Below are 26,583 nucleotides of genomic sequence, written 5' to 3'. Positions count from 1 at the left end.
TAAGGTACTAATGATTTTTATCACGATACAGGAGATATGTGTATAAAATAGAATTGTAAATTTGGAATTGCTTAATGCATAAGTTATGTGAAATAATTGCATTAAGACAATGGGTATTCATAGCAGAACCAATTAGGATTTAATGGTGGATGCGAGAGAAGATATTTTTATGTGTGGCGCTATCTGGGAGTCTGCGTTGCAAGTTTCTTCTTTGTGAGGTTTTGCAGATTTCTTTTTGGTGTGTTTTTGCAGATTTCTTCTTCGTGTAAACTTGTAGATTTCTTGTTTGTGGTAAATTTCTGTACATCATGCATGACAATAATGACATTTTTCTAATAATTGTACTGTAAGAGTTTTTCGTTTGTTTATTTATATTGAAATGTGGAAATTAACAAATTAACATAAACGCGTGCGTTTGAAAGGAAAATATGGAATTTAAAATTGAAAAGCAAAAAATAAAAGAGGTGTCATCTTAGTCGATCGATAGAATATCTGTGGAATTAGAAATTAGGAGGTAAGAAAGAAACAAAACTCATTGTCCAAGGAGTTTTTAGTAATTCTCCACCTTCAATAACTATTGTATAATTTATAGATTAAATAAATTTCTTTTTTTTTGTAACGTAATGAAAACTTATTTTTGGTACCTTTATAAAAAAGTTTTTTCATAAAGATTATATTATTTTGACTCAACTTGTACTTATAGTTCGAGGTTATCTAGAGTGAGTTGCAAGATTAGTGAGATTCCAATACTCTTGTGTATAATTAACGATATCAAATATTACATTCTTCGTGGAATGGTACGTACTATAGCTGCCTGTCTTCTTTTTAGCACAAAAACTGCAGCCAAAAGATATGAAATTGTCGTTCCAATCAGAATGCGGCGAAAAAGATTCTACCAGCCTCGACAGTGGAGGCATTCCTGACGTTGATGTAAAAAGGTAAAAATTTGAATTTTTACAGTGCTAGACTTCAGTTAAAGTTATGCAACTGAAGAAACTTGTTATCGAATAAACAATTTATATATAAAATGAATTGAACCACTATTACAATACAGTATATCAATTTGAAAACGAACCTTTAGCGATTACAGAAAATACGTAAATATACCAAAACACGTCGATTTTATTTTCAAGGGGAATATTCTTTTAGGGTTCTTTAATAAATTGCATGCATCCACTAATGGAGTTTGAATTATACCCCACTTGAAAGGTGTTTTATTTACCTTTCCAAAAATATCTTTTCTTTCATTGAGAGATTTTTAAAAAATCACATCCAAAGTATAAACAAGCTTTATTATCAATTGTATTGGAAAAAAGTTGTTTATTAAGATCTTAATTATTCTAAATAGCGTTTATTATTTGTTAAATAAGGATAAAGTTAATCGCTTTTAAACTTTAATATTTATAGAAGCCTTTACTTAAATTTCCTTACACGCAGCTTTAATTCTTTCAAGTACGTTCAGTTAAGGTTTAACATGAATTATTAAACAGATTTCACGTTCATTTGTTCTTTTACTTTTTTTGTAGTAGAACTTTAACAGTGGATAGAACAATTATAAAATAATATAGGCCCATAAACGCATCGTTTTAAAGATACCGGTGATATATTATTTTTTAAGGGGAAAAATTAGATACATTTCTGTACGTATTGATATTTAAGTTTTTAGATGATTTTAATATGTATATAAGAATACATAATGTAAAAGTACTAACGATTTTTGTGACGATACAGGAGTTATGTGTATAACATAGAATTGTAAATTTGGAATTGTTGATGCATATGTTATGTAAAATAATTGTGTCAAGACATAAGGTATTCATAGCGGGATCAATTTGGATTAAATGGTGGATGCGAAAGAAGAATTTTTAGGGGTGGCGCCATCTGGGAGCGTGGGTTATAAATTTTTCTCTTTGTGTATACTTGTAGATTTCTTTTTTCTGTGCTTTTACAGATTTCTGTTTCGTGTGCATTTGTAGATTTCTTGTTTATAGGAATTTTCTGTTCATCATGCATAACAATAATGACATTTTTCAGTAATTGTGCTGTGAGAGTTTTTCGTTTGTTCATATTAATTGAAATGTGAAAATTAACTTAAAAGTGTGCGTTTGAACGGAAAATATGGAATTTAAACTTGAAAAGCAAAAAACAAAAGTGGTGTCATCTTAGTCGATCGATAGAATGTCTGTGGAATTAGGAACTAGGAGGTAAGAAAGAAAAGAAACCCATTGCCGAAGGAGTTTTCAATAATTCTCCATTTCCAATACCTATTCTAATACTTACAGACCATACAAACTATTAATAAATATCCCTTTTTTCTAATGCAATCAAAACTTATTTTTGGTACCGTCATAAAAAAGTTTTTTCATAAAGATCATTGTTTTGCCTCAACTTGTACTTGTCATTGCAGGTTATCTCCTGTGAGTTACAATATTAGTGGGATTCCAATACTCTTGTGTTTAATTAATGATATTTTGAATATTACATTCTTCATAGAAAGATACGTACTATAGCTGCTTGTCTCTTCTTTTCAGGACAAGGACTGCAGCCAAAGATATGAAATTGTGGTTCTACTTTGAATGCAGCGAAAAAGATTGTACCATATCTAGGAAAGTGCAAGTTGCCTGTTAGTGGAAGTATTCCTGACGGCGACAGAAAAAGGTAGGAATTTAAAATTTTTATGGTGTTAGATGTGAATGAGAGTCACCATGCAATTGATGAAAATAATCGTTATCAAAGAAATAATTTATATTCAAAATTGTATGAATATTACAACAGTGAGTTAATTTGAAAATGAACCACTTTTGATATTTCTGGGATTATAGAAAATGTGGTAATATACAAAAATAAATGGATTTTATTTTCAAGGGGGATGTTTTTTTGGGTTTTTTTAATTAAATTGAAAGTACTTTTTAGCAGGGGTGGAAAAAACCACTAAGATTTAAATTGGGAATTTTAAATGAGTAGCAAGGTTGAGTGATACCTAATTTGAAAGGTTTTTTGGGAAAAATGATAATTGTTAAACAAGAATAAAGTGAATTGTTTTTAAAGTTTGATATTTATAGAAGCTTTTACTTGAATTCTTTACATGTAGTTATAATTTTTCCAGGTAAGTTCACTTAAGGCTTGTTGTGAATTATTATATAGATGTCACGTTTAATTTATTTTTTAAATTTTTTGTAGTAAGACTTTAAAAGTGAATAGAATAATTACTTTTAAGAACGTTTCATATCAATATAGGTTCATAAACCTTTTGTTTTAAAGATATCGGGTGTGGAAAATTTTAGAAGAAATTTTAATTATTTTTCTTAACTTTCTTAAAATAAATTTACCTATGAACTATCAACGTTTTGTCGTAATTATTATTTAAGTGTTATGGATCAGGAATATGTAGTCATTTAAGATAGAAAATGAACTATATATTATTTTTAAGGAGATTCGGTAGGTATTAATATTTAATTTTTTAGATGATTTTAATATGTATATAAGATAAGAACACATAGTGCTAAGGTAATAATGATTTTTATCACGATACAAGAGTTAAGTGTATAAAATAGAATTGTAAATTTGGAATTGTTTGATGCGTACGTTATGTGAAATAATCGTGTCAAGACATTGGGTATTCATAGCAGGACCAATTAGGATTAAATGGTGGATGCGAAAGAAGAGAGATTTTTTATGTGTGGCGTCATCTGGGAACCTGGGTTGCAAGTTTCTTCTTTGTGCGATTTTACAGAATTCTTTTTGGTGTCTCTTTGCAGATTTCTTCTTCGTGTGTACTTGTAGATTTCTTGTTTGTGGTAATTTTCTGTACATCGTGCATGACAATAATGACATTTTTCAGTAATTGTATCCTGAGAGTTTTTTGTTTTTTTATTTATATTAAATGAAATGTAGAAATTAACTTAAAAGCGTGCGTTAAATGAAAATGTGGAATTTAAAATTGAAAAGCAAAATACAAAAGTGGTGTCATCTCAGTCGATCGACAGAATATCTGTAGAATTAGAAATTAGGAGGTAAGAAAGAAACAAACTCATTGTCAAAGGAGTTTTTAGTAATTCTCCACTTTCAATAACTATTGTATAATTTATAGATTAAATAAATTTCTCTTTTTTTCTAATGTAATGAAAACTTATTTTTGGTACCTTTATAAAAAAGTTTTTTCATAAAGATTATATTATTTTGACTCAACTTGTACTTATAGTTCGAGGTTATCTAGAGTGAGTTGCAAGATTGGTTAGATTCCAATGTTCTTGTGTTTAATTAACGATATTGAATATTACATTGTTCGTGGAAATGTATGTACTATAGCCGACTGTATTTTCTTTTTAGGACAAGAACTTCAGCCAAAGGATATGAAATTGTGTGTGTGTCCACCCTGAATTCCGCGACAAAGATTGTGTCATCTTGAAAAGTGGGAGCTCTCTGTTAGTAGAAGTATTGCTGACGGGACAAAAAAAGGTAGGAATTTAAAATTTTTATGGTGCTAGATTTGAATGAGAGTTACTATGCAACGAAAGAAAATAATTGTTATCAAAGAAGTAATTTATATCGAAAATGAATTGAACGAGTATTACAACAGTGTATTAATTTGGAAACGAACCACTTTTGATATTTCTGGGATTATAGAAAATGTGTTAATATACAAAAATAAGAGGATTTTATTTTCAAGGGGGATGTTTTTCTTTGGGATTTTTTAATTAAATTGGAAGTACTTTTTAGTAGGGGTGAAAAAAACCACTAAGATTTAAAATGAGTAGCAAAGTTGAGTGATACCTAATTTGAAAGGTTTTTTGGGAAAAATGATAATTGTTAAATAAGAATAAAGTGAATTGTTTTTAAAGTTTGATATTTATAGAAGCTTTTACTTGAATTTCTTTACATGTAGTTATAATTTTTCCAGGTAAGTTCACTTAAGGCTTGTTTTGAATTATTATATAGATGTCACATTTAATTTGTTTTTTTACTTTTTTGTAGTAAGACTTTAAAAATGAATAGAATAATTACTTTTAAGAACGTTTCATACCAATATAGGTTCATAAACGTTTTGTTTTAAAGATATCGGGTGTGGAAAACTTTAGAAGAAATTTTAATTATTTTTCATACTTTCTTAAAATAAATTTACCTATGAAATATTAACGTTTTATCGTAATTATTATTTGAGTGTTATGGATCAGGAATATGTAGTAATTTAAGATAGAAAATAGACTATATATTATTTTTAAGCAGATTCGGTAGGTATTCATATTTAATTTTTTAGATGATTTTAATATGTATATAAGATAAGAACACATAGTGCAAAGGTACTAATGATTTTTATCACGATACAGGAGTTATGCGTATAAAATAGAATTGTAAATTTGGAATTGCTTAATGCATATGTTATGTGAAATAATTGCGTTAAGACAATGGGTATTCATAGCAGAACCAATTAGGATTAAATGGTGGATGCGAGAGAAGAGATTTTTATGTGTGGCGCCATCTGGGAGTCTGCATTGCAAGTTTCTTCTTTGTGTGGTTTTGCAGATTTCTTCTTCGTGTAATCTTGTAGATTTCTTGTTTGTGGTAATTTTCTGCACATCGTGCATGACAATAATGACATTTTTTTATAATTGTACTGTAAGAGTTTTTCGTTTGTTTATTTATATCGAAATGTGGAAATTAACAAATTAACTTAAAAGCGTGCGTTTGAAAAGAAAATGTGGAATTTAAAATTGAAAAGCACAACAATAAAAGTGGTGTCATCTTAGTCGATCCATAGAATATCCGTGGAATTAGAAATTAAGAGGTAAGAAAGAGAAGAAACTAATTGTCAAAGGAGTTTTTAGTAATTGTCAACTTTCAATAACTATTGTAGTATTCGCAGATTAGATAAATTTGACTTTTTTCTAACGCAAGGAAAACTTATTTTGGGTACCGCCTTAAAGCAGCTTTTTGATAAAGATCATACTGTTATGATTCAACTTGTACTTGTAATTTGAGGTTGTCTAGTGTTGAGTTGCAAGATTGGTGAGATCCCAATATTCTTGTGTTTAACTAATGCTATTGAATATTATATTCTTCGTGTAAAACGTATGTACTATAGTTGCCTCTCTTTTCTTTTCAGGACAAGAACCGCAGCAAAAGGATGTGAAATTGTGTGTGCGTGTGTGTGTCCACTCGGAATGCAGTGAAATGATTGTGTCATCTCAGAAAGTGGAAACTGTTTGCTGGTGGAAGTATTGCTGATGGCGACAGAAAAAGGTAGGAATTTAAAATTTTTATGGTGTTAGATTTGAAGGAAAGTTACTATGCAACGAAAGAAAATAATTGTTATTAAAGAAGGAATTTATATCGAAAAGAATTGAAAGAGTATTACAACAGTGTATTAATTTGGAAACGAACCACTTGATATTTCTGGGATTATAGAAAAGGTGTTAATATACAAAAATAAGAGGATTTTATTTCCAAGGGGGACTTTCTTTTGGGGTTTGGTATTAAATTGCAAATACTTTCTAGTAGGGATGGGAACAATCACTAAGATTTTAAATAGGTTGAGTGATATCTAATTTTTTTATTTATTTTTTTTCGTTTTATTGAAAGGTTTTGGGAAAATTGAAGTTTAAGCTGTAAAGAAGTTTCGTTAAGAAAGGTTTTTGGGAAAAATGATGTCTAAACTGTAAAGAAGTTTTCTTATAAAAGGTTTTGGGAAAAATCATGTTTCGTTATTAAGGGTACGGAAGAAAAATTGTTTATTAAGCGGTTAATTATTCCAAAGGGTGTTTATTATTTGTTAAATAATGATAAAGTGAATTGTTTTTAAACTTTGATATTTATGGAAGCTTTTACTTGAATTTGTTTGCAAGTAGTTGTAATTTTTGCAGGTAAGTTTGCTTAAGGTTTTTGTGATTTATCATACAGCTTTTACCTCGATTTGTTCTTTTGCTTTTTTGTAGCAGGACTTTAAGAGTGCATAGAATAATTACTTGGAAGAACATTTCATACCAACATAGGCTCGTAAACGTTTGGTTTTGAAGATATTGGATGTGGAAAATTTTAGAACAATGAGGTTATTTTCATAACGTTCTTAAATTAAAATTACCTATGTACTATTAACGTTTTGTTACAAAAAAGTGGGCCACTGTATTTAGTATTTCATGTTGTGTTTTATTATTGCAAGTTCTAAAATTGAAGGAATTCTAACCTAGATGAAGATTCGCGGTTTTTTTTGCGACGTTGCCAGTTCCTCCCTTTTCTCCCAAAACGAAAATGAATGATTTAATTTTCATTTGATCTTTGAATTTCACGGTGAAATAGCACATTAACAAATTCATTGTTCAGGGAAATTATTTATCATCATATTTTAAATAGGAAAAACCATCCCAGAGGTGTTTCGGGCAGTAAATGTGTTAAAAAACACCTAAGAAACCGATGATGTATCAATTATTACTATTAGGTCATGAGTATTTGCATTTACTCGATTTAAATGGTTGTTTTAATAATTATTATGAAAATTTGGAAACAAAAACACGTGTAGTAAAGGATACCGAGGAAGGAATAGTAATAATTGATACATGATTGATTTATTAGTGGTTTTTTAACACATTTACTGCCCGAAACAACTCGGGGGTGATTTTGTCTAATTGAGATATGATGATGAATGAATTCCCGGTTTGGGGAAGGTGTGAAAATGATAATTTTTGAGAGAAAGGGGGGGAATGGGGGATATTTTTGCAGAGAAAACTGGGGATTTTCATCCGGGTTAGAATTTCTTAAAACTTTAGGATTTTTTGCACAAGCCGGCAACACTGTACGGCACCGGGCCCAAAGAGGGCCCGGACAAAGTGACGGACGCGACGCAAAGTTACGTGGAGGCGATTGGCCTCCAGGTAACTTGGCGAGGAGTCGGCCAGTTTGGCCGACCCCTCTTTGGGGGTCTTCAACCTCGTTTTTCGGATTCGGCAGAACGACAACGTCGACATATCGGAGTCATCCCCTTAGAGAGCGGGGGAACGCGGGAATTATTCATGGGGCCAGCATGAATAAGGCCTTTGTTCCCGGCGCTTTCCGAAAAGATGGCGGCGACATGCGCCGCTGCCGTTAACTGGTCTCGAATCCCGAGTAGATGAAGACGGTGGGAATCGGCAAAAGCGCGAATGTCTATACACTTGTTTCTTTGGAAGCGGTGGGTTTTTCGCGTGGCTCCATCTTTTAAGGGTTCGGAAAGGTAGTTAAAACGGTAAAAGACGAGAATGGGATAACCTCTCGGATCGTCAAGAGTGTCTGGAAAAAGTAAATGAAGATGGAAAATTTTGGAAGTTAATTATTAAAAAATAAAAGAATTGATTATCTACGGGATTCAAGATTAGAAGATTGCGATCCACAAATTTACAAAGTAAGAAGAAAGTAAAGAAATACTGGATTTTTCCATAAAATTTACTCTAACAGTGGAATTTGAAATGGTACCGTGGATGGGGAAATATTACAACAAAGAGGTAAATTAAAGATCTAAAAGCATACATTTCCAGGAAGCAAACGGAGGGACGTATTAAAAAAGGGAACACAGAAAGAATGGGTCTGGAACAAGTACCTTTTTGGTTAGGTTTACGAGTACGAGATTAGTAGTGAGGATTTTCAAGAGAAAACCTAAAAGGATGGACCGAACGTTTAACCTACACATTAGGAAGAAAGAAGGTCGGTTGCTCCTCAGATTTGATATAAATAAGATTAAACCATTAAGATTATAGAGGATTTCCTCGACAGATCAACAATGACCAAGGAGCCAGAGGTAGACACACTTAACTTTATCCAAAATTTGTAAGGAAAGTTGGATTATTGCTCGTATCCATCGATAGGAAAGACACATTTTTGAGTGGAGGACCGAAAAGAATCTAGGTTAAGAGCAAAAAGATACCTAGGTAGTACATTGTAGCTTTATCGAAGAATAGTGCTTTATTTATTTCTTCTTAGCGAAAAGGATATGATTTATAAGGGAAGGAAAGAGGGTGGTTACTTGGATACATGGAATTTTGAAAGACAAAAATAGGAAATTACAAGAACAGCAAAAGTGAAAATGATCGAATAAGCTGACTGGGGCCGAGTAAAGGGAAAAAGAAAGGCAGCCAAAGTATTTTTTCACAAGGAAGGAGATATCGAGATTTGGAGGATTGCAAGTAAGTGGATTATTAGGAGACCGCTTTTTGTCTTAAGAGGAATAGGAATTTCTTAGTTATTTTGATGCATCAGAAGGACATTTGATTAATTTAAAAGGAATTGTGTGAAAAATTGTATCATAACTTATGGATTATTTTGGAATTGAATATTTGAGAAAATAGAGTATTTAATTGGAGCACCGTACTACCGGAAAGGGTAATTTTATTTTGAATTTGTATGTGAGTATAGTAGGTAGGGTGTTTTATGGATATTTGGAAAATTCACCATTATAAGTATTATTTGTCTTATTGGAAATAATTTATTTAAAAGGTAAGAGACAACAGAAGGTATTACACATTGAAGATTAAAATTGATTTATGTAGAAATGGTGAAAATATATTGTTACATTAGTAGATATTGTAGGAAATTAAATTGTGATTATTATTTAAGTGTTATAGGTAAGGAGGATGTAGTAATTTAAGATAGAAAATTAACTGTGTATATTATTTTTTAAGGAGAAAAATTAGATAGATTTCTGTAAGTATTGATATTTAATTTTTTAGAAGATTTTAATATTTATATAAGGTAAGAAGAAATAGTGTAAAGGTACTAATGATTTTTGTCACAATATAGGAATTATGTGCATAAAATAAAATTGTAGATGTATATGTTATGTGAAGTAATTCTGTGAAAATATTAGGTATTCATAGTAAGTAAAGGTAGGGATATAGTACAGGATTTCTCAGGGTATTTTTCTTTTGAGGGAGGTAAAAGATACGGAGGGGAGGTAGGTGGAAAAATGTACGAGAAACATGCATATAGAATGTAAAACTTTAAAGAAACACTGGGTAGGATAGCAATTAGGAGTAAACGGTGGATGCGAAAGAAGATGAGAGATTTAAACACAAAAATAGGACTTTATTTGTTATATGGAGGGATAATATAAAGACATGTAAGAAGAACGGGAGGGAATGCAAATAGCTGCATAAAAGAAGAGAGAAATTTGTTAGTAGATTATTTCTCCTGGATTTCAAGGATAAGACTAAGAAAGAACAATTATTTCAGAGGGAAGTAAGAAGAGCTTTCAGAAGGAACAAATGAGCAAGCATATTAAAATTAACGATATTAATAAAGGTATTAGGTAACTTATGGAAAACTTGTTTGGAAGGATAGAATAAGGAAAGTTACATTATTACATTTTATTAGTGTTAGTATGTAGTCATTGCCAACTAGGAGCTTCCTAAAATTGTAGAGGAACTTTAGGGCTTAGAAAAGCCATTCGGGCGATTTTCTTCGGAAGATCTTTGGAAAAATACTGTTTTTTAAGGATAACTTGGGGATTCTGGGACAAAATGGTGAACGAAATGTATTCACTGGAACCGTGAAGTTAGGAAAATTAACTATTGGAAAAAACCGAAATTGTGAAGTCTAAGTGGAATTAGGGACGACGAATTTGGAAGGTTTAGCGATTTGGTGTTTTTGGAAATTTCTAAGCAGCTCAGGAAGGGCTGGAAAAAGACTTGGAAGAAAAAGCATTGGACAAGTCAAGTGAGAAGTAGAGATTGCACGGGGGTGCAATATTCATTGGAGAAGATATAAGAGAGAAGGTGGAAAACAAGATTGGTTTATTTTGAGGAGGGTTTGAACAAGTGGAATTGTGTGTAAAATAAAGGGATGAATTTGGACGATATGGCAAATGAGGTGTTCTTAAGAAAATATTAAAAGGAAGATGGATTATAGAACGTTATAGATTTGAAAGATTTTTAAAGAAATTATTTTAATTGTTTCTAAATTAACATTATGTATGATAATTTTTTATAGTGTTTTTTACGTATAAGTAGGATATTTATTAGTTTTTAACTTTTGTAATTGTAAACTAACGCAAAAGAGATAATAAGAGGGACAGAGGAGGGTAGGCTGACGTAGCCTTTTTAAGATAATAGGATGCTCCACATAATTTACACACAAGTGGGCCAAGTGTGCAAATTATTGGGATAACATTAAACTGGCACCAACAGGTACTATCACGGTTCTAAAGGATTTATTAGAACTGGGAATTTGCTAGTCTGCTTTTTCGTGTTTTTACTACATTTTATGATTGATTAATATTTTATACTTTGTTTCCTACAGTAGTAGATTCTTTATGTAGTCTACACACTGTGCTGGTGAGATATAATTTGTATTATTTCGGAATTTTATTAGTGTTTAACCTTTTGTGAGATAGAAAAGTAGGACGTATGTTCTATTTTAATTATACAGGGTATAGGGAAATAACTTTGTCAAATTTAATCGACGATCGAGAACATTATTTGGAACGAAGAGTTCTTTTGAACAGGAAAGAGAAACGTTTGTAAATTGACGAATTATTATTTAGAATTAGAAAATTAGAATGGCTAACCCGAACTAACCAGGATTAGAATGGGAAGTACGAAGGTAGCAAAGTTATTTCCCTAACACTGTATATTATACTGTATATTTACGGCGGGTGCGTGTAATCCTCGGCGAGTTGTGGGATTGACGAAGCTAGAAACGTAACGTTGCTTTTGTATTTAATGAGAAAGTAAAGCAAATAGGGAAATTACCGTGATATTTGAGGAGATTTAATTTTTGGACGTCGTCGTAAAGAAGGGAACTATTAAACTGAGTCATTTAAAATGGCCATTCGAAGTTGAATCATTAGTAGTCAGCTGTGGAATTTTACACGAGAGAAATAGAAGATGAAAAGTAGGTCGCAGCGGGATCGTACGAATTTGAACGACAGGGCAGAGTGAGGTTATATTGCTTTATTTATTACTACTTTTAACTTTGAAGATTTCGATTAAACATTTAAGCTATTTTTTAAGAAAAGAGGTCGAATTGTTTAAAAAATGAACAATAATTGTCGAAAATGTCGTCCATTCACTTGAACGTACAAATTTACCAGAACTTTGATACTTTGGAAGACACGGTCGAGAATTCGTGGGGTGATAACTGCACACTGCCCAAATTCGTCGTTTGAAACTTTGATTACGTGTATTTACGGTGTAAAAGTATTATAAAACTGGCAACAAGAAGCAACCCAGAGGTGTGATGTGCGGGGGCCAAGGTGGGTAGATATGCTTAGTGCACGAACTTATTAAACGATCGATTGACTTCTCGAAGGTAAACTAAGGTTATAAGAGCTGTGGTTATATTAAGTTGAACATAACTGTGTCTTAATTTGTTTAAAATGTAAAGCAGCCTTTTGATAAAGATCTGATTGTTTTGAGTCAACCGGTACTTGTACTATGAGGTTATTTAATGTGAGTTGCAAAGATTCCAACGTTCTGGTGTTTAAGTAATGGTATTGAATATTATATTCTTCGTGGAAACCTATGTACTATAGCTGCCTCTCTTTTCTTTCCAGGACAAGAACTGCAGCCAAAGGATGTGAAATAGTGTGTGTGTGTCTGTGTTCGTCCCAAATGCAGTGAAATGATCGTGCCATCTCCGAAAGTGGAAGCTGTTTGCTGGTGGAAGTATAGCTGACGGCGACAGAAAAAGGTAGGAATTTAAAATTTTTATGCTGCTAGATTTGAGGGAGTGTTACTATGCAAAGGAAGAATATAATTGTTATCAAAGAAACAATTTATATTCAAAACGAATCGAAAGAGTATTAAAACAGTGAGTTAATTTGAGAACGAATCACATTTGATATTTCTGGGATTATAGAAAAAGTGTAAATATACAAAAATAAGGGGATTTTATTTTGAAGGGGGACATTCTTTTGGTGTTTTTTTATTAAATTGCAAGTACTTTCTAGTACGAAGGGAAAGAACCAGTAAGAATAAAATTGGAAATTGTAAATAGGTAGCAAGATTGAGTGATACCTTATTTGAAAGGTTTTTTAAAAATTTTTTTGGTTTTCTGGAAAGGTTTTGGGAAAATTGAAGTTTAAGCCGTAAAGAAGTTTCGTTACTAAATGTTTTGGGAAAAAGGATGTTTCCTTATTAAAGGTATCAAAGAAAAATTGTTTATTAAGAAGTTAATTATTCCAAAGGGTCTTTATTATTTGTCGAATAAGAATAAAGTGAATTGTTTTTAAACTTTGATATTTATCGAAGCTTTTACTTGAATTTGCTTGCATGCAGTTATAATTTTTGCAGGTAAGTTTGCTTAAGGTTTTTGTGATTTATGAAACAGCTTTTACCTCAATTTGTTCTTTTGCTTTTTTGTAGTAAGACTTTAAGAGTACATAGAATAATTACTTGGAAGAACATTTCAAACCAACATAGGCTCCTAAACGTTTTGTTTTGAAGATATCGGGTGTGGAAAATTTTAGAACAATGAGGTTATTTTCATAACGTTCTTAAATTAAAATGACCTATGTACTATTAACGTTTTGTTACAAAAAGGTGGGCCAGTGTATTTAGTATTTCATGGTGTGTTTTATTATTGCAAGTTCTAAAATTGAAGGAATTCTAACCTAGATGAGGATTCGCGGTTTTTTTTGCAACGTTGCCAGTTCCTCCCTTTTCTCCGAAAACGAAAATGGATTATTTAATTTTCATTTTATCTTTGAATTTGACGGTTAAATAACACATTTAACAAATTCATTGCTCAGGGAAATTAATTATCATCCTATTTTAAATAGGAAAAACCATCCCCGAGGTGTTTCGGGCAGTAAATGTGTTAAAAAACACCTAAGAAACCGAAGATGTATCAATTATTACTATTAGGTCATGAGTATTTGCATTTATTCGATTTAAATGGTTGTTTTAATAATTATTATGAAAATTTGGAAACAAAAACACGTGTAGTAAAGGATACCGAGGAAGGAATGGTAATAATTGATACATGATTGATTTATTAGTGGTTTTTTAACACATTGACATGACTGCCCGAAACAACTCGGGGGTGATTTTGTCTAATTGAGATATGATGATGAGTGAATTCCCGGTTTGGGGAAGGTGTGAAAATGATTTTGAGAGAAAAGGGGGAATTGGGAAATTTTTGCAGGGGAAACTGGGGATTTTGATCCGGGTTAGAATTTCTTAAATTTTTAGGATTTCTTGCACAAGCCGGCAACACTGTACGGCACCGGGCCCAAAGAGGGCCCGGACAAAGTGACGGACGCGACGCAAAGTTACGTGGAGGCGATTGGCCTCCAGGTAACTTGGCGAGGAGTCGGCCAGTTTGGCCGACCCCTCTTTGGGGGTCTTCAACCTCGTTTTTCGGATTCGGCAGAACGACAACGTCGACATATCGGAGTCATCCCCTTAGAGAACGGGGGAACGCGGGAATTATTCATGGGGCCAGCATGAATAAGGCCTTTGTTCCCGGCGCTCTCCGAAAAGATGGCGGCGACATGCGCCGCTGCCGTTAACTGGTCTCGAATCCCGAGTAGAAGAAGACGAAGGGGGTCGTGAAAATCGCGAATGTCTATACGCTTGTTTCTTTGGAAGCGGTGGGTTTTTCGCGTGGCGCCATCTTTTAAGGGTTCGGAAAGGTAGTTAAAACGGTAAAAGACGAGAATGGGATAACCTCTCAGATCGTCACGAGTATTCCGAAAAAGTAAATAAAGATGTAAAATTTTGGACGTTAATTATTAAATAATAAGAAAATTGATTATCTGCGGGATTCAAGATCAGAAGATTGGGATCCAGAAATTTCCAGAGTGAGAAAAAGTAAAGAAATACTGGATTTTTGGATAATATTTACTCTAACAACGGAATTGGAAATGGTACCGTGGATGGGAAAATATTACAACAAAAAGGTAAATTAAGGACTTAAAAGCATACATTTCCAGAAAGCAAACAGAGGGAGTTATTAAAAAACAGAACACAGAAAGAAATGGTCTGGAACAAGTACCTTTTTGGTTAGGTTTACGAGCAGGAGATTAGTAGTGAGGGTCCTCAAAGGAAAACCTAAGAGGTTAGATCGAAAGTTTATCCTAGATCTTAGGAAGAAAGAAGGTGGGTTGCTCCACTGATTTGATATAAATAAGATACACCATTAAGATTATAGTGGATTTCCTCGACAGATCAACAATGACGAAGGAGCCAGAGGTAGACACACTTAACTTTATCCAAAATTTGTAAGGAAAGTTGGATTATTGCTCATATTCATCGATAGGAAAGACACATTTTTGAGTGGAGGACCGAAAAGAATCTAGGTTAAGAGCAAAAAGATACCAAGGTAGTACATTGTAGCTTTATCGAAGAATAGTGCTTTATTTATTTCTTCTTAGCGAAAAGGATATGATTTATAAGGGAAGGAAAGAGAGTCGTTACTTGGATACATGGAAATTTGAAAGACAAAAATTGGAAATTACAAGAACAGCAAAAGTGAAAATGATCGAAAAAGCTGACTGTGGCCGAGTAAAGGGAAAAAGAAAGGCAGCCAAAGTATTTTTTCACAAGGAAGGAGATATCGAGATTTGGAGAATTGCAAGTAAGTGGATTATTAGGAGATCGCTTTTTGTCTTAAGAGGAATAGGAATTTCCTAGTTATTTTGATGCATCAGAAGGAAATTTGATTAATTTAAAAGGAATTGTGTGAAAAATTGTCCCACAACTTATGGATTATTTTGGAATTGAATATTTGGAAAAATAGAGTGTTTAATTAGAGCACCGTACTACCGTAAAGGGTAATTTTATTTTGAATTTGTATGTCAGTACAGGAGGTAGGGTGCTTCATGGATATTTGGAAAATTCACCATTATAAGTATTATTTGACATAATTTGTTTAAAAGGTGAGATAACAGGTGTTATTATAAATTGAAAATTAGAATTTATTTGTATACACATAGTGAAAGTATATTATTTTTGAATTAGTAAATATTGTAGGAATTGTGAATTACATTATGATTATTATTTAAGTGTTAAGGATAGAAAGTAAACTGGATATATTATTTTTTATAGGAAAAAACTAGGTACATTTTTGTAAGTGTTGATATTTAATTTTTTAGATGATTTGAATATTTATACAAGATAGGAAATGATAGTGGTAAGGTACTAATAATTTTTGTGAGCATATAGAAATTATGTGTATAAACTCGAATTGTAAATTTGAAATTGTAGATGTATATGCTAAGTGAAGTAATTGTATTAAAATATTAGGTATTCATAGTAAGTAAAGGTAGGGATATAGGACTGGATTTCTTAGGGTATTTTTCTTTTGAGGGAGTGGAAAAATGTACGAGAAACATGCAAACAGAACGTAAAACTTCAAAGAAACTGGATAGGATAGCAATTAGGTGTGAAGGGTGGATGCGAAAGAAGAGTAGGGATTTAAACATAAGAATAGGACTTTATTTATTATATGGAAGGATAATACGAGCATTTGTAAGAAAAATGGGAATGAATGAGAAAGAATGTATATTAGAAAAGTAGAATTTGCCAGTAGGTCATTTATGTATTTATAGTTCATAAGAAAGTAAAGATTGTTACTTTTGAATTTTAACAGTAGAGGTGAGGAAGAACTTATGTATATTTGAGAGGTAAATAAGAGGAGCTTTAGAAGGAACAAATGAAAACGTACATTAAAATTAGTGATATTAATAAGGGTATTAGATAATTTACGGAAAACCTATTTGGAATGATAGAATAAGGGAAGTTATTACTTTATTATATTTTATTAGTATTAGTAAGTAGTGATTGTGAACTGGGAGCTTCTTAAAATTCCAGAAGAGCTTTTGCAGGAGCTAGAAAAGCTATTTGGGCAATTTTTCCTGGAAGATCTTTGGAAAAACACTGTTTTTTCAGGATAACTTGGGGAGTCTTGGACAAAATGGTGAACAGGATGTTTTGACTGAAATTGTGGAGTCAGGAAAATTGACTATGGGAAAAAACCGAGATTGTGGAGTCCTAAAAGGGGTCTAATTGGAACTAGGGATGATTAATTTAGAGGATTTAGGGATTCGGTGCTTTTAAAAATTTGTAAGAAGTTCAGGAAGGAAGGGAAATGGTCGGTGGAGATAAGATTTTTTCCTGAAAGAGGAGAACTGGAAAAAGACTTGGAGGAAAAAAGCATTAGGCAAGTGAAGCGAGAAGTAGAGATTGGAGTACGAAGGTGCAGTAGTCATTGTATAAGACAGGAGAGAAAAGACAACTAAGAAGATTGGTTTATTTCGAGGAGAGTGGGGAAAGTGATAGGATGAATTTGAACGATAAGGGGAAAGAGGTCTTCTTAAGAAGACATTAAAAGGAAGATGGATTATAGAACATTAGAGATTTTAAGGATTTTTAAAGAAATGGTCTTAATTATATCTAAATTAGAATACTATTTAGGGATAAGTAGGATATTTATTAGTTTTTAACTTTTGTAAATGTAACATTGAAAGAGACAGTTAAGGGGACAAAGAAGGGTAGGTCGACGTAGCCTTTTTAAAATGATAGGACGCTCCACATAATTTGCACACAAGTGGGCCAAGTGTGCAAATTATTGGGGTAACATTAAACTGGCACTAGCAGGTATTTTCACGGTTCTAAAGGGTTTTTTAGAACTGGGAAAGTTGCGACGGTAGAGACAAAAAGAGGTGGCGAATTTGCTAGTTTATGTTTCTATGCTTTTTCTATATATTTCGTTTTGAAGAAACACGGAAAAGTATTTTATATTTGTGCGTTTTACAAATTATTTTTAAATGGAAGAATTTTTTCACGAGTGCTTTGGTCTTTCGTTAGAGAGATTATCATTTTATTTTAATTATACATGGTGTCGGGGAAATAACTTCGGAATAGGAAAGAGGAAGAAGATTCGTAAACGTAACTATTTTGATTTCTTTGGAAAAAGAGAGACACATTTGAAGAATTGGCAATGTGTCTTTTAGTTTGTTTCATTTGGATACTTGTTTAGAAAAGGAGAAATCAAAGTAGGAAAGTTATTTCCCTAACACTCCGTACAATTAGGATAAGTGGGTGTCATCGTTAGTTACTTGTGAAGGACGACGAAATTAATATTAAATTGCAACATTGCTTTTATAAGCAAGGAGACGAGGAAGTAACGAAAAGAAAGAGGACGGGATGATTCCCGCGCATTTTCGGAAGTTATCGTACCGAGGGAACCATCAGAACCGACATCTGCACCGAAAATTGACGTTCGAAGTTTGCACGAGAGAAACGGAAGACGAAAAGTAGGTCGCGAGGAACGCATCGCGTAGCTCGACCATTTTCTGTCAAAAAGAACTTTTTGACAGAGCGGAGAGAGGTTACGTCGCCATATTTACTTTGTATTTCGAAGAAGTTAAGGCGTATGACTAATTTTTAACAAAATTAGTCTAATCGTTCGACAAATGAACAATAATTGTAGAAAATGTCGTCCATTCACTTGAACGTACAAATTTACCAGAACTCCGATACTTTCGAAGACATCGCGGAGAACCGGTGGGGTGATAACTGCACACTGCTCAAATTCGTCCTTTGAGACTTTGATTAGGTGTGCTTACGGTGTAAAAGTGTTATTTTATAAAACTGGGAACAAGAAGCAACTCACCCAGGGGTGTCAGGTGGGTAAATATGCTCGGTACAGGAACTTATTAAAGGAATGACTACATTCTCGAAGACAAAGTAAGGTTATTCAAGCTGTGGATGAAGGAATTTGTCTAACAAGTAAAGCAGCTTTTTGATAAAGATCAAATTGTTTTGAGTCTTATATTCTGAGGTCATGTAGTGTGATTTGCCAAGATGAAATGTAAAGATTTCAAAGTTCTCGTGTTTAAGGATATTGAATATTAAATTCTTCGAGGAAAGTATGTGCTATAGTAGCCTCTCTTTTCCTTCCAGGACAAGAACTGCAGCCAAAGGATGTGAAATTGTGTGTATGTGTGTCTACCTCGAATGCAGCGATAAAAATGGTGTGATCTGGGAAAGTGCAAGGTGTCCAGTAAAGGAAGTGTTCCCGAAGGCGACAGAAAAAGGTAGGAATTTAAAATTCTTATGGTGCCAGATTTGAGGGTTAAGCAGTTGACGAAAATAATATTGATAAGAATTGGAAAGAGTATTTTAACAGGGTGTTAATATGAAAACGAACCACCTCTGATATTTCTGGGGTTATAGGAAAAGTGTAAATATACAAAAATAAGTGGATTTTATTTTCAAAAGGAGTTTCTTTTGGGGTTTTCTATTAAATTGCAAGTACTTTTTAGCAGAGGTGGAAACAACCACTAAGATTTTAAATAGGTGAAGTGATACCTAATTTTTTAAAGAATGTTTTGTCTTTTTATTAAAAGTTTTGGGGAGAAATGATATTTAAACCGTAAAGAAGCTTCGTTACTAAATGTTTTAGGAAAATTAATGTTTAAACAGTAAAGAAGTTTCGTTAAGAAAGGTTTTTGGGAAAAATGATGTCTAAACAGTAAAGAAGCTTCGTTACTAAATGTTTTGGGAAAAAGATGTTTCCTTATTAAAGGTATCAAAGAAAAATTGTTTATTAAGATGTTAATTATTCCAAAGGGCCTTTATTATTTGTGGAATAAGAATAAAGTGAATTGTTTTTAAAGTTTGATATTTATCGAAGCTTTCACTCGAATTTGCTTGCATGCAGTTATAATTTTTGCAGGTAAGATTGCTTAAGGTTTTTGTGATTTATGATACAGCTTTTATCTGGATTTGTTCTTTTGCTTTTTTGTAGCAGGACTTTAAGAGTACATAGAATAATTACTGGGAAGAACATTTCAAACCAACATAGGCTCGTAAACGTTTTGTTTTGAAGATTTCGGGTGTGGAAAATTTTAGAACAATGAGGTTATTTTTATTTATAACCTTCTTAAATTAAAATTACCTAAGTACGCTTAAAGTTTTGTTACAAAAAAGTGGGCCACAGTATTTAGCTTAGTATTGCATGGATGTGTTTTTATTATTGCAAGTTCTAAAATTGAAGGAATTCTAACCTAGATGAGGATTCGCGGTTTTTTTTGCGACGTTGCCAGTTCCTCCCTTTTCTCCCAAAACGAAAATGAACGATTTAATTTTCATTTGATCTTTGAATTTCACGGTTAAATAGCACATTTAACAAATTAATTGCTCAGGGAAATTATTTATCATCATATTTTAAATAGGAAAAACCATCCTCGAGGTGTTTCGGGCAGTAAACGTGTTAAAAAACACCTAATAAACCGAAGATGTATCAATTATTACTATTGGGTCATGAATATTTGTATTTACTCGATTTAAATAGATCTTTTGACAATTATTATGAAAATTTCGAAACAGAAACACGTGTAGTAAAGGATACCGATGAAGGAACGGTAATAATTGATACATGATCGATTTATTAGTGGTTTTTAAACACATTTACTGCCCGAAACACCTCTGGGGTGGTTTTGTCTAATTGAGATATGATCGAATGTGCTATTTCACCGTGAATTTGGGGAAGGTTTGAAAAATGATTTTTTATTTTGAGAGAAAAGGGGGAATTGGGAACTGTTGGCAGAGGAAACTGGGGATTTCGATCCGGGTTAGAATTTCTTAAAATTTTAGGATTTCTTGCACAAGCCGGCAACACTGTACGACACCGGGCCCAAAGAGGGCCCGGCAAAGTGACAGACGCGACGCAAAGTTACGTGGAGGCGATTGGCCTCCAGGTAACCTGGCGAGGAGTCGGCCACTTTGGACCGACCCCTCTTTGGGGGTCTTCACCCTCGTTTTTCGGATTCGGCAGAACGACACCGTCGAGAACACATCGGAGCCATCCCCTAGAAAGCGGGGGAACGCGGGAATCTTTCATGGGGCCAGCATGAAAGATGCCTTAGTTCCCGGCACTTTCCGATAAGATGGCGGCGACATGCGTCGTTGCCGTTAACTGGTCTCGAATCCCGAGTAGATGAAGACGAAGGGAATCGTGAAAATCGCGAATGTCTATACGCTCGTTTCTTTGGAAGCGGTGGGTTTTTCGCGTGGCTCCATCTTTTAAGGGTTCGGAAAGGAAGTTAAAACGGTAAAAGACGAGAACGGGATAACCTCTCGGATCGTCACGAGTATTCCGAAAAAGTAAATAAAGAAGTAAAATTTTGGACGTTAATTTATTAAAAAATAAAAGAATGGATGATCTACGGGATTCAAGATGAGAAGATTGGGATCCAGAAATTTACAGAGTAAGAAAAAGTAAAGAAATACCGGAATTTTGGATAATATTTACTGGAACAGTGGAATTCGAAATGGAAACGTGGATCGGGAAATATTACAAAGAAAGAGGTAAATTAAAGACCTAAAAGCAAACATTTACAGGAAGCAAACGGAGGGGCTCACGGAAAAACAGAACACAGAAAGAAAGGGTCTGGAGCAAATACCTTTTAGGTTAGGTTTACGAGCACCAGATTAGTAGTGAGGTTCTTCAACAGAAAACCCAGCAGGAAGGATCGAACATTTAACCTACAAATTAGGAAGAAAGAAGGTGGGTTGCCCCACAGTTTTGACATAAAATGATGGAACCATTAAGATCATAGTGGATTTCCTCGACAGATCACCAATGACGGAGGGGCCAGAGATATAGACAAGGAACTTTACCAAAAACTTGTATCGAAAGTTGGATTATTGCCCAAATTCAAGGATAGGAAGGATAGATTTTTCACGGGAGTAGTCGGATTCAAAAGAACTTAAGTTAAGGGCAAAAAGATAGCAAGGTAGTACTTTGTAGTTTTATCGAAGGACAGTGGTTTATTTATTTCCTCTTAGCAAAAAGAATAAGATTTATAAGGGAAGCAAAGAGGAAGCTCACTAGATAGATACATGGAACTTTGGCAAGAGAGAAGTAGGAAATTACGAGAACAGCAAAAGTGAAAATGATCGAACAAGCTGACTGGGGCCCAGGAAAGGGAAAAAGATAAGGGCCAAAGTATTTTTTCACAAGGAAGGAGATTTTGAGATTTGGAGGATTGCAAGTAAGTGTACTATTACGAGATTGCTTTTTTGTCTTAAGAAGAATAGGACTTTGCTAGTAGTTAATAAGTAATTTGTGGGTTTAGTTTTGAAAGTGAATTAAGAATTTCCTAGTGTCTAGTGATGTATCAGAAAGATATTTGATTAATTTAAAAGGAAATGTGTGAAAAATTGTACCATAACTAATGGATTGACTTGTGGAATTGTAATTTGAGAAAGTAGAGTATTTAATTGGGGCACCATATTACTGTAAAGGGTGATTTTATTTGGAATTTGTAACTTAGCACAGTAGATATGGTGTTTTATTGATATTTGGAAATGTAAGGTGAAAGATTCACCATTATAAGTATTATTTGAAATAATTAAGGATTAGATTTTATTTAGATACACATAGGGAAAGCATATTATTTTTAAATTAGTAGATATTGTAAGAATTGTGAATTACATTGTGATTATTATTTAAGTGTTAGGGATAAAGATGTAGTAATTTAGGATAGAAAGTAAATTGTATTTTTTAGATGATTTGAATATTTATATAAGATAGGAAAGTATAGTGTGAAGGTACAGGAATTATGTATTTGAAATTGTCGATGCATATGCTAGGTGAAGTAATTCTGTTAAGATATTAGGGATATTCATAGTAAGTTTAAGTAGGTAGGGACATAGGAAAGGACTTTTTAGGCAATTTTTCTTTTGAAGGAGGGGATGTAGGTGGAAAAATGTAACAGAAACATGCACATAGAATGTAAAACTGCAAAACTTGAGAGAAATTGGAAAAGATAGGAATTAGAAGTAAATGGTGGGTGCGAAAGAAGAGGAGGGATTTAAACATAAGAATAGGACATTATTTATTATATGGAAGGATAACTTGAGCATATGTAAGAAAAATGGGAAGGAATGTATATTGGAAAAGTAGAATTTGCCACTAGGTTATTTATGTATTTATAGTTAATAAGAAAGTAAAGATTATTTCTTGTGAATTTCAAGGATAAGAGTAAGAAAGTACATGTATTTCAGAAGGAAGTAATTAGAGCTTTTAGAAGGAACAAATGAATATGTAATATGTATATTAAAATTAGTGATATTTATAAGGGTATTAGGTAACTTGTGAGAAACACGTTTGGAGGGATAGAATAAGGGAAGTTGCATTATTATATTTCATTAGTGTTAGTATGTAGTCATTAGATATGTGTCAGCTAGGAGCTTCCTAAAATTGTAGAGGAACTTTAGGGCGTAGAAAAGCCATTTGAGGAATTTTTCCCGGAGGATATTTGGAAAAAAGTCTGATTTTAAGCAATACTTGGGGATCCTTGGACAAAATGGTGAACGAAATTTATTCACCGAAATTGTGAGGTGTTAGAAGGGATATAACGGGAACTAGGGACGACGAACTTGGGAGATTTAGCGAAGGGGAGAATTTGAAAGAGGCTTAGGAAGGGCCGGAACTGGTGAAAGGAGATAAGATTTATTTTGAAAGATGAGAAAAACTGGAAAAAGACTTGGAAGAAAAAAGCATTTCCAGCAGTGGACAAGTCAAGTGAGAAGTAGAGATTGGAGCACTGTGGTGCAGTATTCATTGGAGAAGAGAAGAGATAAGAAAAAAGGTGTATAACAGGGTCGGTTTATTTTGAGGAGAGTTTGAATATGGTGGGCAAAGTGATAGGATGAATTTAAACGATATAGCGAATAAGGTCTTCTTAAGAAAGCATTGAAAGGAAGATGAATTTGAACGATTTTTAAATTAAGATATTATGTATATAGGATAATTTTTGTGAATGTGACATTAATAGAGAATAAGAGGGAAGAGGAGGGTAAGCTGAAGGGGCCTTTTTAAGATGCCTCACATAATTTGCACACAAGTGGGCCACGTGTGCAAATTATTGGGGTAACACTAAACTGGCACTACTAGTAGGTACTTTTACGGTTCTAAAGGATTTATTAGAATTGGGAAAGTTAAGAAAAAGAGAGGTAGGGAATTGTTCGTTTACTTTTCCAAATTTGTACTACATTTTATGATTGATTAGTATTTTATACTGCGTTTCCTATAGTAGTAGATTCTTTGTGTAGTTCACGTACTGTGTGGGTGAGATATAACTTGTATTATTTTAGAAATTTATTAGTGCTTTAGTCTTGTGTGAAATAGACTATTAGGACGTAGGTTCTACTTGAATTGTACAGGGTATAGGGAAATAACTTTGTCAAATTTAACCGACGATCGAGAACATTATTTGGAACGAAGAGTTCTTTTGAACAGGAAAGAGAACCGTTTGTAAATTGAGGAATTATTATTTAGAATTAGAAAATTAGAACGGCTAACCGGAACTAACCAGGATTAGAATGGGAAGTACGAAGGTAGCAAAGTTATTTCCCCAACACTGTACATTTACTGTAGGTGTATAATTCTTGGCGGGTTTCGATTGACGAATTTTAGGTTAGCATTAGCAGTCAGCCGTGGTAATTTACACGAGAGAAATAGAAGATGAGAAGTAAGTTGCAATTCGATCATGCGATTTGGAATGACAGAGTGGAGTGAGGTTATATTAATTTATTTATTACTATTTTTAAGTTTGAAGATTTCGATTGAAAATTTAGGCAATTTTTTAAGAAAAGAAGTGTAATTGTTTAAAACATTGATAATAATTGTGGAAAACGCGGTCCACTCATTTGAAAGTTGAAGTTTACCAGAACTTTGATACTTTTGAAGACATTGTCGAGAACTTGTGTGGGGTGATAATTGCACACTGCCCCAATTCGTTCCTTGGGGCTTTGATTACGTGTGTCGATTGTCTCGGAAGTAATTTTTGAAAACTGGGGACAAGAAGTAACCCACTGGTGTAAATTGGAATTGGTCGAAGGATTCCACATAACATTCTCGAAGATGAACTGAGGTTATACGAGTCATGGCTCCATCACCTCGGACATAACCCCATCGTACTTTGTCAGGGTGTGCGGATGAAGGTATTTGTGGAACAAGTAATGGTTCTTTCCAAAGTATTTGAGGATTATTTGTATTTTAGATTTGCATAGTTTGAGAATTTGCACATTCCGAGCTATGAAAGTAGGTATTATGACTGAGGAGTGTTGGGAATGATGGATTCAGAAGATTATTATGTGTATTATGTGGTGTCTCATGGGACTAGGTGCTATGAATTGTCATTGTTTCAGATTCCGAAGGATGAAGTACTCGGAACACTTGCATTTGGTGATAGGTGCCACAAGAGAAGTCGAGGGGACAATGTCTTCAAGAAAGCATTGGAGGTTTCAAGCAGCTTAATTAATTTTGTGAGAAAACAGATGAAATGCATAGAGGAACTGAGAAAGGAAAAGGGAGAAATGGAAGGACCCAATGGTAGGTAAGTGATGAAAGTAAGAAGTAGTGATAGGTCGAGGGATTTGAGAAGAAGAGTATTTTGTGAGGAACGAAAAGTGAATTGTACTTTTTCCTCTAAATTTGAGAGTCGAGTAGATGTGTAATTGGTACTCGAGCAGTACAGTTTGTGATATTGTGTGGTTCTTTAGCATTGCTCATGGCTCGTGTAAGTAGAAATGGTGGATTGTTTTGAATTGTAAAAGGGGTTAAGGGATAAATAAATGAAAGCATTTGAAACTACATTGCAGGGTACTAGTTTTTTAATGAATTTAGTAAAAGTGCAATGAAACTTTTCGTTCCTAGTTAGGAAATGAGTGTATTTTCGATTTTATGATTATGAAATGTGTTATTTTTGATAAAAGATGAAATTTAAAATTGAAACAATTAATTTTCTATGGTTTATGTATTATTTAACTGATTTTTGATAACATTTTTGTTTGTAATTTACTAACTGGATATTATATTTATTAAATTTGTGACTTTTTTTGTATTACTTTTGATGACTCGAAAGAGTATTTGTCGAGGTGATACATTAGAGTGGTGGTATATTTGGTAACTGTATATTTTTTATTATTATTATTATTATTATTTTTTAAGAAGCTTTTAGAACTAAAAGAAGGGTGTTTCTTCTGACTGCAAGTAATAAAAGCAGAATTGAAGGATTTTGTGTGAGATTATTTCTAAACCTGTTACCCGATGAATAGGAAAGTGGTCTTTTGGGATTCGTGAGAGGATTGGGTTTATGCATTTTTGTCTTATTTTGTGGAAATGTAGTAACTTTTTATAGGTATTGTCTATATTTTTGGAAACATTCCCCGCAGTATTATGACTGATTTAGAGCTTGTACTTTGATATTTTGTATTTATTTATTGGATATTATTGGTGTTTCTATGAATGAAGAAGAGATACATGGTCTGCATTATATTGAGAGATGAGTAAAGTGTTTCTAAAGACATGTACTCTTATTTATTTATAATTAGAGGATAGTTTAGATATTTAAAAAAAAGTGACACATTAAAGGGTGGTATATATTGATTATTAAATTGTATTGTGAGGGTCAGGATGCACTGTGGAAGTTTGGGGATAGAGGGAAGATAGAGAAACTAAAGTAATTTGTATTTTTCTGATTTGACTGTTTATTGGGAAATTGAATAACTTTGAATTTTGATGTAAAGGGGAGATTATTGTTTGACTTAAAGTGTGTAGTAGATTTAGGGGGACATTTCCAGTGTGATTTTGAATTTTTTAGAT

The 26,583-nt window shown here is 33.2% G+C and overlaps 2 long non-coding RNA genes across 8 annotated transcripts; both read left to right on the top strand.

Annotated features, from left to right (window-relative positions):
* The first annotated feature begins 353 nt into the window (after positions 1-353).
* LOC136417086 (uncharacterized) lies at positions 354-25,995 on the top strand. 6 transcript variants are annotated; one of them, XR_010752771.1, is made up of 8 exons: positions 354-514; positions 830-938; positions 2,532-2,658; positions 4,330-4,458; positions 6,104-6,240; positions 12,515-12,651; positions 18,870-19,003; positions 25,128-25,995. It is a non-coding gene; the product is annotated as an uncharacterized lncRNA (long non-coding RNA). The 6 variants fall into 6 exon arrangements; XR_010752770.1 differs by lacking the exons at positions 354-514; positions 830-938; positions 2,532-2,658; positions 4,330-4,458 and adding exons at positions 5,627-5,785; positions 21,312-21,477; positions 21,546-21,706; positions 21,759-21,964; XR_010752774.1 differs by lacking the exon at positions 4,330-4,458.
* LOC136417061 (uncharacterized) lies at positions 13,583-15,510 on the top strand. 2 transcript variants are annotated; one of them, XR_010752767.1, is made up of 3 exons: positions 13,583-15,062; positions 15,131-15,285; positions 15,338-15,510. It is a non-coding gene; the product is annotated as an uncharacterized lncRNA (long non-coding RNA). The 2 variants fall into 2 exon arrangements; XR_010752766.1 differs by having other exon boundaries at positions 15,115-15,285.
* Positions 25,996-26,583: the final 588 nt, after the last annotated feature.

This window comes from Euwallacea similis, chromosome 26 (assembly GCF_039881205.1).
Source record: "Euwallacea similis isolate ESF13 chromosome 26, ESF131.1, whole genome shotgun sequence".
Taxonomy (NCBI): Eukaryota; Metazoa; Arthropoda; class Insecta; order Coleoptera; family Curculionidae; genus Euwallacea; species Euwallacea similis.
This window is presented reverse-complemented; position numbering and strand designations above follow the sequence as displayed.